Source organism: Nylanderia fulva, unplaced genomic scaffold (genome assembly GCF_048542155.1).
Source record: "Nylanderia fulva isolate GAGA-0341 unplaced genomic scaffold, ASM4854215v1 Scaffold29, whole genome shotgun sequence".
In the NCBI taxonomy this organism is placed as follows: domain Eukaryota; kingdom Metazoa; phylum Arthropoda; class Insecta; order Hymenoptera; family Formicidae; genus Nylanderia; species Nylanderia fulva.
This window is the reverse complement of record NW_028190358.1, coordinates 1,314,152-1,329,710: the sequence shown is the minus strand read 5'-3', so window position 1 is coordinate 1,329,710 and position 15,559 is coordinate 1,314,152. Positions and strand designations below refer to the sequence as shown.

General features: G+C 35.2%; 1 long non-coding RNA gene across 1 annotated transcript in view; it reads left to right on the top strand.

Moving 5' to 3' along the window:
- Positions 1-15,559, top strand: part of LOC146722667 (uncharacterized) — a 192,093-nt gene that overhangs the window by 140,268 nt on the left and 36,266 nt on the right. The window contains exon 4 of the long non-coding RNA XR_014925008.1: positions 10,339-10,386. This is a non-coding gene — a long non-coding RNA (uncharacterized LOC146722667). The remainder of the gene's footprint in view (positions 1-10,338; positions 10,387-15,559) is intronic.

The following is a 15,559-nucleotide window of genomic DNA, read 5'->3' as shown; positions in this document are numbered from 1 at the left end:
GTTCAATATCGGTGCCTCGTGACGGTGATCCGAGATTCAATGCGTCCGATTTTTCGATGGATGCAGCCGTCGCAATACCGAGCCCGTCTCTGACAATCGATCGATTTGCATCGCACTTTTCGAGTCGTTTTGCTCCGCGATTGAGTCGGTGCTCTTTTACGATGCCACCGGTAGGGATAGAGGCTTCAGAAACATCGAAATGATTTTATATATATATATATATATATATATATATATATATATACATATAATATACATATATATACATATATATATATACATATATATATATATATATATATATATATATATATATATATATATATATATATACACACATCGAAAAACGAATCATCCACCGCTCTCCTCGCAATTCCGCTGCTCTTCCGCTTCGCTGCGAGTGTCAGTCCTCGGAACCAGCCGCGTCTAAGCTCTTGTACCGCTCTTTCGTTTAAGCCGTTCACTATATCTACGTTTCTCCATACGAACGCAACCGTCATTCTAAAATGAAACTTCAACCCCGTGCGACGAACTTTCGTAATTCGCTCTTTTGCCATATTCCTCTTGGGAACGTACCGTGTCGAGAAGGAGGAGGAAGTGGGTCGCTTGTCAGAAAGAGACGGAAAGTTACAAGTGCGATGCTGTCGGTATTCATGATTTAATTTAGGCATACCGATGCCTGTGATGTTCTCGAGATGAAAATACGGTTATGCGCGTAAATGTACGCGCATTAAGGAGAAAACTTTCCTTTCTCTATAACTCCATTCTTCTCTCTCTAATGTACCTACATATATAACATATGTATACAAGACTTTTAATCTCAAATTGATTTTCACCCTCCTACTCTTTCTCTCCTTTTGTGCGTTGTACTTTCTTCTTTCTACCTGACTAGCATTTCCATGTTTGTTCGTAAAAGTTTAGTTTATCTTTCCCCATCGCTTCTTCGCGTCTACAATACCGCTCCTCGCTTTTTTGGTCGCGTTTTCTCTCGCCAAGAGAGATAAGACTCCCATCTTCGCCGCGGCGCGGCGCGGCGGAGGCGAGAAAGATGGCGAAGCGAATCTTCAGAGAGTTATCCGTGTTAGAGAGGCGAGGGAGGACCGAGTACGTACACCGATATAGGGTGAGAAAAATGCGATGCCAAAGGCTGGGTTAAGGGTGTGGTACAACACCCGGAGTGATAGAGGGGTCACGCGCGAGAGAAAAGCGCTGCACTATTGCACCGAGTCGGGTTGCACCGCACGCGGATATAATGCATACTAGGTACACGGCGTAAAATTTAATCCAATGAATTAATTATAAACTACGCTCGAGACGCGCCTCGCGATCTCCAGCCCCGGCAATTACCATGAATATGAAGCGCGCTTCGTCCTTCCGTGCTCTCTTTCTCTCCGCGAATACGATAATATCGGTAATTTCATCCCCCTCGGACGAATGCACGGAGGGGATGACGTTGCGCGTTCGGATAATTCGCGAAGGAATGCGAACGCAGCGCGGCTAGAAGTTTCGCGTGCTTGTGGCCCTGCGTTTCCGGCCTGCGAAGACTCTTGACATGCGAATAGACGTTGCGCCAGCTCGTCTCTGGCTGCGGAATCCGTTTGATCTGGTAGTTGGAAATTTCAGGCAATACGAGAGCTGACGCATTCATATGAGTTCGAGCGGAATGATTGGGAGTGTCGGACAAATGGACGATGTAATTCTCTATCAAATTTTGCCGAAGAATAAGCCACTAATCTGATGGGGACCGTTGACTCTGTATACGCGTATATCCGTGTAAATAATCTGATGCGCATATTATTATTTTTGCTTTATAATCGTCATACAAAAATTTAGAAAGACAGTTTATAAATTAGTTTTTAATCGCGCTTTATCATACATCGCGAAGGCAAATATATTCATACCCTGTGAGAAAAATATAGCCGAATACGGATCGTAAATCGCGGTGAGTTTTGGCGTCAACGATTATTTACAGTTCAACCAAATGCATGCGCTGTCGTTGATATATATTCGTTGTTCGCTAAACGATAAGTGCGGCGCATGCAGTTCCGAATGCATCGATCGATTTTTATTCTCTAATTATCTTTCTGTGTTATCAAGTTAATACCCCATCCCGATGTATAAAATGTATAATACAATATTATATCTATTCAATACGATGAAACGTAACGATAATTTTCTTTTCAACATTTTCGATAACAAGATTAATTTTACGAACGCAATTTACACGCGTAAAGATATGTCTATACATTCATTATCTAAATTATGGAACGGTATATCGGAGATTGAGAAAATAGCTCTGCTGCGCGTAAAACGATTCGAGTGGTCGCATAATTAGAGATGAAGAATCTCTCTCTCTCTCTCCCTAGGAGAGAATCGCGAATGCACATGCGTGCGCGCAAGTCGACGCACGTATATGCACCGAAATCCAGTTAGCATATGTACACGCACGACAATATCTCTCGAGGATATATTCCACATATATTTATGCATATAGCTATATGTGTGTGTGTGTATATTTGCATGAGCAGTTGTATACTCAGCTTGCGCAAACACATGCACATATGTAATATGCGTATACACGCGTATTACATATACACCGTCGTTGTGTGCGTACGTACATATACGCATAAACTAGTTTGTATTTAAAGTATATATATATATGTATATTTCTTGCGTGCGTGCACGTAGTTTCCGGGGTTTACATGTATTCGATGTGCGTCGGCATGCGCGCAGCGTTCACGCGAGTGCGCATCGTTTGCACACGCGAACACGTTTGTCGGAATAGGGGTAGAGAGTGGTTGCTCACACCCCGGTGGAGTTCCACCGGCGGATATCCACGTATAATTGCATCTTTCGGCCGCGCTACGTGCATGCCACGTCCTGAAAACCGCGTAAATCCGGTCCGGCAATTCCAATGCGCGACATACGCTCGATGCTATCCTTAATTGAAGAGCTGCATTCTAACCGGCTGCGTTGCGAGCGCCTCGTTTCCAGCAAGTAATCTTTCCACCTGTATCTCTTCCATTTTTTTTCTGCGACACTTACGTGCGAGTGGACGTCGAGGAATGACGGGATAATAAGAAATGAAAGAAATCTTGTACGTAAATTAATAATAATTTTGTTTGAGGGTATAATAGAATTTGTAATGATAGAAGAGTAGATGAGCATATCAATGTAGATGTGAAGTTCGTTGCAAGTAGCGTATTATGGAAATAATAATTTAATATCTTCTTATAAGATTAGAGCACGAGTTTATTATAATACAGAGAAAAAAAAACAAATATAATTTTATTCTAATTAAACTCTTGCATTTGCTCAAGCTTTGAATACCTACTATTATACGCGACCAAAATTCATTGACGATATACCAGTGATTGTGTTATTCAAGAAAAAAAAACGATTTAGAGTTTAGAGAAGGTATCGCATGCGTAGAAGTTTTAGCATCTTATAGACATGACCAGGGATCAACTTCAAAGGATAGAATCGAGGGAGTTGTCGGGTGGTTTTGCATCGTTGGTACCATCTTTCGCCTATGTAAACGTGCAATTTAAAGGAACGTTCACGTTTATGCGACACTTTGAGAAAGAACCGTTGAGCGCAAGCTACCCTCATACACGTTAGACTTTGTACCTGTAAAGGAAGCAAATTTCAACATAAAATTGCTCTCAACATGACCCGCCGCTCGTTACTAAAGTGCTTTGGGCTGTTCGCGTCGGGTGCAGTAATTTTTCAGGAATTTAATTGGCGTAATCGTGCTTCATAAATCACAATTTTTACTGCAAGAAAAAAGCGAGGCAGATGCAGAAAGAGAGAGAGAGAGAAAAAAAAGAAAGAGAAAAAAGATGAAGCTCGAGCTTCTTTTAGCGAGACCGTTATCTAATTTTCATCGAACATCTCGTGTTAACAGAATGTTATTGCGCACAAGCTATATTACGACCATTTGTTCTCTTTTTCTTCGTAAATCTGCTGTCCGCAGTTTAGAATGCAACACGACCAAGTTATTACGAGTAAACTATCGTTACCGAGGTTTCGACCAGAAGAGAATTTCAGCTATCATGCAATTAAATTCTCACTACAGTTTGTAATTTGTGATAAATTATGATGTCGAGCACGATGGTCGTTAGAAAGGTTACATGGCAATCATAGACGAAATAATTATTCCATACATTTTTCAGAATAAAAACATGATGCATTTAAATAATTTTGAAGACTTTAAATCAATTTCAGAGATTAGATTTGTATTCATGTTTATTTCTAGAAAATATTAGACGTGAGATAATTACATAATAGTAAATGTGTGCATTTCGAGAAAATGTGCATGATTGTTTCAAGACCGATCGATCTCATAAGAATTTCATTACTATTATATACGTTCATTACATATCAGGATATATGTTAATGATAAATGTATATGCGATGAAAAATTGCAGTAACCGCAATCATAATTACAATATTCAATACGTAGCGATAGGTCGATAAATTTAAAAAGATATGGTAAAAGTTGGTTTTATTTCTGCGGAAGGTCCCATAATACAATTGTATTATTAAGAACTAAAGATTTAAAGTGCACAGCAGCATATTTAATCCGATCCAGCATTAGCTGTCTCTGGTTTTATCTCTGATTTTTCTTCACATAGATTATCTCTGACCGTCGTATCTTCTTTCCACGATGGCTATTATGAGAACAGCTAAGAAAAACTGCATTTAAAAGAATGTCACGGGTTCACCGTTTTTGAATGGAGATAATCGAAATTAACCGTTGATGACGCATTCACTTCTCTACGTCGCAATGTTATATAGATATCGCTCTGTATCGTCCATTCAATAATTACATCTATGACGTGTGCATCGAACATACATATACAATTGTATAAAAATAAACTAATTTCCTTGTCACGCTTATATAGTACCATATATTCTGGTTAATTTTGACTCTCTTCGCTTTTTGAAATAATGTCGCGTTTCTCCAAGCACGACTTTTCTCAGCTCTAAATAAAAGTGTACTCGGTCGGAGACAATATGCGTATACCTGATGCCACAAACGACATCTGCGTTCTATCGTCTCTGTTGCCTTTGGCAATATTGGGGAATCGCAGAGGATCGCGCAACATTTCGCGATAGTTATAATTTCCAACGCGCGAGCTAATTTTGCTCGGTCACGTAGCGACGATGCTCATTGGCTGACGATCCTAGATTAAATCTGGACCCAGAGTGGGAATATGGCATAATTAATAGTGGAGAGCGAATATAATTCCATATTTTCCAATTTGCTATATGTTTCAAGGTATGTGTTTTTCATTTTGGGACTCTTTGACGAGACGGCCAAGACCTTACGCCAAATTCGCTGCCTCATATCGCCCATAATTTAATATGCAATTAGAACATTACAAAATTGAATATTTTCTATGCGCAAGATATTTGCGAAGAGAAATGTGTGATGTAAAACGAGAGAGATGTTGTCATAGCAACTTATTGGGGGATTGCACTGCGGAAATATTCAAAGGGTGCTATTGAAATATCTCCTTTGAACTGTCATGGTTGATAACGGTATCAGTTTGTCGACATTATTGCCTAACATTATATGCTAGTCCATCTCACATATAGTATATACTTTGCTGCGTCGCTCTGTAAAGTTTTATTATAGAGATTTCAGTGAATAGGAATACACGCGTGTATTCATCCAAACGGTAATGATTTGCGGTCTTATTAGAATATCGGAATATTATGTCGTTAACGATGATTACTTCGAAAATATCGGTTATCATGTCATATACGATGCTCGGTCTACTCGGTATTTCAAACTAATATAATAGTTATATTTCGGCCTATTTTTTTCGTTGTTCCACCGTACAATAATAATCTGATTATTATATCCTCATAATTGGTTTAACGATCGCGAGCTGATAGCGATGAGGTTCACTGCGCGGTCATGAAAATGTCATTAATTAATGCACTTTACTTGCAACACGAGAAATTGTAGTGAATTTCGTTAACAATATTGTTAATGGGGACACGGTTGTTGCACGCGCTGCTATTTCGTTGCCGCAACTATTATTAATATTATCGTTATTGTTCGGGACGCGCGTCGAATTCGCGCGGGCACATCGGTGTCCGTGCGAATCGTGATATCGATCCTGTCGATTTAACGAGACTTCATTAGTCGGATTTTCAGACAACAAAGCGGGCCGTCTCGTGGAGTGGCACGTGATCGGGTTGACGAGTGCGCCGCCCGGAGCTATGAAATTTCTTGCGACGCGAAATTTCAGAGCATCCTCGGTAACGAACTGCCATTATCAAAATTGTTTCTATCGAATCAGCTCGTGGACGATAATAGTAATTAAGTTGGTAGGCGCGTGCCGGAAATAGGATGTCGGCGAAGTTTGTGGCACGCGCGAGTGATCGACTCTAATGTAAATTTCAGTGATGCTAATCAATACAGCAGCGGCCATTAATTAATGATCAGTTAGAGAAGCTTAATGAGAAGCTTTTCATGAAAAAATAAATAAATTAATTAATTAATCTACGGAAAATCGATACTTTGCATAATCGACAACTCTTCGTAATACTAATCAATAATCTACTAATTTTTGAATGAAAGAGATTCTTTGATATCTGAATTAGATTATTTCTTCCGTATATATATTGCAAAATCCATCAACTTTCATTAAATGTTTACGAATTAACGCGCGCCAGCGATACTATCTGGCATAAATAATCCGACTATAACAAAATCCTATTAAACCAAATTTTTTATCGATACTTTCATATAGAAAATATTCACACAACAGCTATCTTTATACTCATATCCCAGCGGATGCTGGTAAATGGACACTGCTCGCGCATATGGAAAATGCAAAACATACATTTCCCATATCTGCGGGTATTTTTTGTACGGTCTGTATTTGTTATTTTGCGGAATAGATCTAATCCATTTCACGCGCGTGATGATCGTAACCTCGGGTTATAGTATACTATCAGACATTACGCAAAGTCCCATTCGGATTGTAGTGAGTCATCCGCTTCAAAACACGCAATCCTCAAAAATAAAAGCAAAAAATCGCGTATTTACATCGTAAAAAATGCACGTTCAATAACGGGAAATCATACTGTACCATTTTCTCTCTCTCGCATGCGAGTTCTTTATTTAAAATTTTTATCTTTAACATCGAGATGCAAAAATTACGAAAGAGAGAGAGAGAGAGAGAGGCGCGAAGAAAATTTGAACAAATAAGCCAGGAATATTTATTAACTTTTGTCGGTCCCATGAATATATTTGTTAGACATCATCTATCAACTCCCCGAGGATAATAGCTAGCTAACTTACGTGTACGTCGCGATTCGCAATGTCGCTGTCAGTAGATTCGCTGCATACATTTCGGTTAACTAAAATGAGTACCGTGCAGATTTCTCTTCTCTCGGGAATATTCAAAAGTTCGCACCGATGTGATGTTGCTGCTCATTGTTAGCTGCGATATATTTGCGCAAAAATAACTTTGCTAAATATTTCAATCAATATTAATTATTTTTATGAATGCAATTTGTTTATTTCAATAATAACATTAATTTTTCTTATAGATTTATCAATATTTTTATCGCAAATATAATAATTTCCTGTAATAATATGTATTGATTGAATGTATTCGATGAACAATTTGCATTTAACAATCGAAGAGAGAAATTAATTATTTACACCTGCGCGCTAATTAATGATTTTCATAAATGTAACGCGTAAACATTTAGAGAAAAAGCTGTCAAAACTAGAATAATTGTACATTGAAAATGCATAAATACGGAACAATACATTTCATTTTTTGTTTTATTTTTGTTTGTGACAATTTTTTAATTTGCGGAATATTCATAACAACTATAAATTCTCAGTAACATTATAATTATATATTCTATATTATGCAGATTTTTATATAAATAAGGGAGTTTTGTATCAAAATATAAATTATATTTTCCAAACATATTTTTTATATTTTGCATTTTGGTGGAGTAAAAATATTTATTGATATTTGTTTGAGTATTTGTCAGAGAATATTTGCGTATCGTGGAAAATATACAATAGCTCAACTGTTCAAAAAGATTATGTAGATTCAAGAGACATCGAGAAACGTACAATAATGGCCTACAATTTGGTTATCTGCCAAAAATACTTTCCTTTGAAAGAATCTTCGAATTTGACAGAATCAAAATATTTTATTAATATAGGTAAATTCTCTCTTCCCAAAAATCGAATGATATATATTTTATACCACATGCGTTGTTACTTATAAATATTTACATATTAAAGTAAAAGCTGTAACTTGCATTTTAAAAGTGCATTTTACGATATAATGTTCTTATCTTGCTTCTCTCCATACCACTTCATGAAAAATACAGCGGACGCAATTCGAGCTTTTCTCAAAAGCGAAGGATAAACATCACGACTCGCTTTATTCCCACGGGCAGAGACAGTATTTTTCTTAGCCGATTGCACGAATGTTGGCATGATTTCTCTTAGGAGTCTACTAAAAATTAAAGACTTTGTTTTGTTTATTCTTATAAATAAATGCTTTGGTGACAGAAATATAAAAGCAAATCTTAAACAAATGTTACGCTTGTAAAATATCGAAAATTCAAATTATTATACTATTTAACATTATAATTTAATTATTCTAGATAATTGATACAAATACAATAGAGAGAAAATTTTATAAAATATTTTTGAGTAACATTTATTTTTTAAATATACATTTTTTTCTTTGTAAGTAATTTAAGCATTGTGCTTGTATTTCGATTTGAACAGGGTGCGGCTTTTGACTAAAAATACCGTTTAATTACGTTAAAGCAAATGACACAGTATGATACTTCACAATAATTTCGCAGCGCCGTGTAATTTCGAACTGATTAGCGATCGGATGACGCGTTATCGCTGATTGTATACAATAGGGTGACGCGCGATTCGAGATTTTTCCAATAGTCCGTATATCTACTAATTCGCTATGTCTGCATTCGCGAGTGCCGTTGCACTGGTGTGCGAGTGCACACCGGGATGTTCAAGTGCCAGTAAACGCGAATTCGCAAATTTGCGGTTCTCGCACTTTGGAGTGCAGCAAATGCGCGTCATCGAAAGCGCTTCCGCTACAGTGTTCAACCTCCTAATAATCACGGTCAGCCGTTATTATCGTTATTATCAGAATTTCTATCGCGATTATTTTTTTGTCATGAGCTGAACGATATATCGACGTTTTGAGGCACGTCGGTGTATAAGTAGAGAAATATTTAATAACTGCTTACGATTAAATTGTCTCTCAAAGGGTTAAGAGAACAATGTCGGATGTCCTAATAATTGCATTTAGCGTTAGCCGCAACAGCGTAATGCGCTTCATTATAATCACTATAGCCGCGACAGTCATCGACGATCGATCGCGCCGTTAAATGAGGATGTTCAGTGGATCCCGTCATTAGCGACTGATTTATTAACGGAAAACGCTTGCACGCGGCCGCGATTTAACCGCCCCGTAACAATGGAAATCACCGTCTAAAATCACGATTCAACACTCTCTTCTCATTCAATTGCGTAGCGGAAAAATTCATTATGCCGGCGAACTCGTAATCGCAAACATTATTTTTCATCCCTCGACGTTGTTGCGAATCCCGACCGTATAAGATTAATGTTCCTTCCCTTACGACGGATTCGTCATTACCCAGGCACTGCTCGGCGACGGCCGTGTAATTGGCCGTGTACGCCAGTCGTCTTCCTTTTGTTTCTTTTACATTTATTACAAACCTACCCTGACCTCGCACTCCCATCGAGAATGGATTAATGCTCTCTCTTTCCGCCGAGAGAGTGGATCTAATTGAAGGAGATCTGGAAAATTGACACTGCACGCCTTTTAACCCGGGCCGTTTGTCAGGCACAGTTAACAATCTCGTAATTTCGGCTTTTTTTTCCTCTCGATATCCTCCCTCGAACGCGCGTGTCAGCTCACCACAGTCACGAACTACTTTTTTAGGAGAAATGACGAGGTACTCTTCTAAAAAAAATAAAAAAATAAAAAATTTTTATAAAATTATTTATTTTAGTATAGTATCGTTATTATTATTTACTTTCCTTGTTTATTATTTAATTTATTTAACTGTGATATATATAGAGAGTTACAATTTGCTCGTTCCATTGTTCGAGATAATCTCAGAACCGATTAGAAGAAAATCTTTCACTAATGGATAGCTTATAGATTTTCCTGAGTGACATAAGCTATAAAGCTTCGGCGTGTCCGATAATATTTTTTTGAGATAGTAAAATAATATATTTGAATGCTGCTATAATTTAAATTTTATGTTTGTATGTTAGAGACAACGTAACTTGAACATCAACTACTCCGCTGTTGTGCATCGGTGTTGGTGAGTGAGATAAACTTATTTAATTTTAAGGTAACGAATTTATATATATAATTGTAGAATTTATATATAGTTGTAGATTGGTAGATTATGTAGCTTGTAGGTAGATTCGATGCCTTAAAATAGACAGACTAGAATGAATTAGATCAAATTTACATAGATTGCACTTTTGATAGATGCCTTTAATATATTTAATATACATAATTAAAGCATATTATACATATAAGTGTAAATTAAGATATAAATTAAAGAAAGACGTAAATAATTTCAATTCAGATTTTATTTATTTATTTTATTTCAAGAGAACGCACTTGTATATTTATATAAAGAAACTGAATAATATAATTATTTTATATAAAAAAATTTTAAGAATAAAGGATCAAAATATGTCATATATAATTTTTAGCAAAACTTTATTTTTTATATTTTTCATCTATTATAAGTGATTAAGAGAAATGGTTTATTTCACAAATATTTTGAAAAATAAATGCGATATGTCCTGGTTTATACAAAATGCTCGCGTGCACTCTAGGAAATAAAGTATAGGGTGTAAAGGGTAAAATTAAACAACATTCTTCAACGTATACTTTATTAAATTCTCGTTTATTATATTTAAAATAAAATTATATACTGTGGCAAGTAGTATGATTATTTTTACAAATACGCCCTGTTGCATGTTATTTTATTAGAACATCTTTATTGTCGCGTCATAGACCTGGTCGCTGGTTCACATCGCAGTCACAGTATTCGGATCGATATAAAAAAGTATAAGGTCACGCTTGCACCGAACAGTACCTGCCACCCCGCGAGCTGTATTTTCGTTTGCATAATGACGCGCGAAAAAAGCGATTCATTTTCGCGCGAATCCGCGTCGAGAATTAATCGTCCGAAGACGCGATCGACTGTTTCGAGAAACGTAAAGCGGGGCGAGAGAAAGAGAGAGAATGGGAAGAAAGGGATACGTAACGAGCGAATTAATTGCCAAGAAAAATACCGCCGTGCGGTACGGTTCGCTTCGCAAATTAATGCGAAGCATTATTAATGGTTTGCTTATTCGCGGAGCATGATCGCTGCTCGCGCGAGAAAAATAACTGCATCACAATGAGCAGGAAAGAAACGTTCTTTCGGCTCCGCGTCAAACGAGCTCGGAATATCGCATTGCTGAGTATAAATTACCTTCCACCTGAGATTTATCGTCTCGCGCGAGTGATGCCTCTCGCATGAGAGGTGATAATGAGGGTTGAAAGGTGCTCTTTCCTCTCTCGCATCCTGTTTAAATCCCCTTTTCCGCTCCTGTTTAAATCGCGTCCACAGATTTCGATTTAAGGGCTGAATAACTCCAGAACATGAAATTGGAAGAGATTACAACTCCGCGTGAAAAGCCGTCAATACTTGTCAGGATGAACGTCGATTTGGATTCTCCTCTTCTATTAGGGTGGGCTCTTTCAATTTTGCTTTTGCTTAAGATTAGAATAGATTAGACTAGAAAAGCTTAAGATTAGACTAGAAAAAGATGATATATTTTTGTACTATTGTATTTCAAAATTTATATCTATATTTTTTTTTTTTTAAATTTATTTTTGAATAAACAATATTTCATATATAAAGGAGACAATATTTTTTTCTATGTTCTCTTAACATGCTTGATTCATCTATACCCTCAATTTAATTCTGACGATTGTTTATTTTTACAACACGACAAAATAAACGATTATTTTACACGAATGATAGATACCAATCGAGAGTTTCTGCCATGATAAAAATGTTGTAGTTGTTTATTTGTACCTTTGAAAAAATAACAAAAATATAGAACGCAAAGAATAATATTTTGTGTTTTTTTATTATACTGTTAGCGGTGAATAATTCGTAACGGGAGACATTAAGATTTTTCTGTCTCCACCGTCTTTTGAGAAAGTGCATACATATTATATAAAATTGATCACGTTCGAGATTTCAAGCCAAAAGTTTCCTTACTTAAAGTTTAAATAGAGCATAACTTAGTGTTAGATCGAAAACAACGATTGGTCGAATCCAAATTTAAGATGAACTTTAAGTTTAAGTAGTCACTTAAAATTTAAAGTGACACGTTGCACAATTCTTTAAAGTCTAGAATTGCTCTGATGTGTCTTTGATAATTATAAGTTATAGTTGATTTGTCAGAAATATTTTACCAAAACAAATTGACAATGAATATATATTCTACAATAATTATTATCGTGAAAATATATAATAAAATAATGTCTCATATTTTATATAATATATCTCTCATTATTGTTAGATTGACGTAGAAACTCTTAAATATTTATTTAATTTTGAATATTCTCTCTCTCTCTCTCTCTCTCTCTCTCCGTTAGAGTAATTATAATAATGTATTTGAATTATTCGACAGCTATGATATATATATATACTTCGTTTGAAATGAATAAGTCATTATTTAAATTTTTTATTGAATATATCTGGTTTATAAGAATCACAAGAGACAAAATTGCAGTTTGAAATAACAATGTGCTAGATAGACGTAAATGAAGAGAGAAAATGCGAGATAATAGTCTAAGATGTATATGATATTCATATATGTTTTATTGTATGCCGAAAATACTGAGATAATTTCTCGATGCCTAGATTTTTCATCAGAAAAAGTATCAGAATTGTAATATGTATGGCCGTCGGTCTCTCGTTTCCGCCAGAATTTTCAGGCGTTTTACAAAGAGGCGGAATTCTCACGTCGCAAAGAATCCGTCGTAGACGTTGCAAGCTTCTTCTAGTACCGGCAATGAAATAAATCGTGCGAGAAAGATGGCGACCAAGAGGAAAAAGAGAAAATATAGAGAAAGAAAAAGAGGCGAAATCGATGGTGAAATCATATATTTTACTCAAACCTTGATTATTACATTATTATCATTATTATTATTATTATTATTATTGTATATAAATTTTAAAATAATTTGATATTTTAACAAAAAGAAATAATTCTTAATAAATCATAAGAAATCTCACGGAGCAAGAAATTCTCAAGCCAGCAGGTACGAGTAATCGTTCCAGATTCTAGAGTCATTATATTATTGTCTTTCAAGATGGGATTGCAATAGCATCAAAAGAAAGTATAATTATTATCTTTAAATAATTTTAACTAATTATCAGTTTTAGCGATTACTTAATTTTTACTATTAACGACTTATAAACGTACAAAAATGTGAAGATAATTTATTTAAATAGATTAATCGTACGACTTATTTATTTCAAATATTGTAGATATCGGAGCGATAGGAAAATAGCAATTTTAATTTATTTCGTAATTTATATTATTGGCGACAATTATTTTGTTAACAATGTTTATTGAATATATTTCACAATTTAAATTTTTCGTCAATATCTAATTTATTATCATCTTTGAATTGTAAAAGTGGAGTAACACTCAAATCGTCAGATCGAATAATTTAGATAATGGAAAACAATGAGATGCAGCTCTTTTCGTTATTACTAATTAATTAAAAATATCAGGAACAGCATATTCGCGACATGACATAAATATTTTATAAAGCATTAAATATTTATATTTGAGATAGTGATGTTTTGGGATAACAAGAAACCTTTGCTATCATATCATGTGCACTACGTATGCAAGGCAGTCGTACGACATTAGTTGTTAGACCTCCAAAATATGATCATTCTTTATGAAAAATTAGTGCCTTAATAATTAAAGATTTATAAACGTATCAAGGTAACAACTATTTAACGAAATAAATATTTGATGCAATTTAGGGAGAGCAATTTAAATAGAATATATTTAAGATTTATAAGATTGATGTGTCATATTAAATTGTCAATTTTAATAAAAATTTTTTACAATTATTAACATTATGGCTGACAAAATTCTTAAATATTTATAATTGATAAGTAAATTTATAACAATAATATAAAAATAATAAAATTTTAATTGTTAAAATAATTATCTAATTAGAGTCTAATTTAAATGCAAAATATTTCGAGGATATAGAATCTGTTGTTAGAATACAGATTAAATTTTGTATATGTTGCTTGTACAAAAAAGTGAGTAAAAGACTAACATCTAGAGAGGAAACGTCTTATATGTACATAATACATAAGTACAACATGTATCTCTTGCTATCTTCCTCTTTAATTCTCGACTATGCGTAACGATAACATCGAATTCGAGCCAGCGTCTGTCAAGGATTGGAAATCTTCCGTTCCGGCGAACTCCGATTCCTTCGAGACCGATATAACCACGTGGCGTGACTTAAATGTGAAAGAAAATACGCTGTGCTCGCACATGCTGAGATAGGTGAATCCGCGTTCCCCGTGGATTTTTCCACCGTCGTTTCTCTGTCAATCCGTATTTATCGGACATATGGTCGAAAACTCGTGTATATTTCGAACATCAAAAGGGGATTTCGGGTGACAATAATGTTTAGTACGCAAAGTTTTTTCTGGTTCACTTACAGATATCCTATGTGTGTTTCCTTAAAAACACGCGAGATATAGTATAGCTTAGAGATTAACTTACAAGATTTAAATTCTTTAAATCTGTTAAACATAAAAATATAGTAAATTTGGTAATTAAAGTAAAATTTTTAATAATAATAAAAACAAAAATTAATAATAATTGATGATTTATCAATCTGTCGTTTGGTTTAAAGACAAACGCAATGTATAGAGAATCCACGGGTAACCACTTTCGACAAAGTAATCGATAAGATCGGTGTAGCGATTTCTTGTTTCGAATTTTTCGACGGAACCTCGAGAAACAGTTTGAAAAGTTAACTTTTGGCAAAAGTTTGCGGCCATAGCCAAACTACCCTGCGTCGCGCTAGTCTATTTGTCGGTTTCGAGGTATTGTTTCCACGATCGATTTTATCCACATTACTGACAGCTGCACCCATCGGTAGCATATAAAAATGTCTGAATATGTGAATACATGAAAATCTGGTAAATTGTATATAAGATAGCAATATGAATGCTATATGAGTTTATAAAGAATATTTATTATAATTTGAGCGCAAATTCTTTGACAAAATGTTATAAATATGTTTATTCGTTTAAAATTTCTCTTTATAAGCATGTAGACGTAAAAATGCTAGCTTGATACAAATATTAAATTAAGCATTAATTTCCGGATGGAGATTAATGACGTAACGTGTAAATACCTAATGTTCAA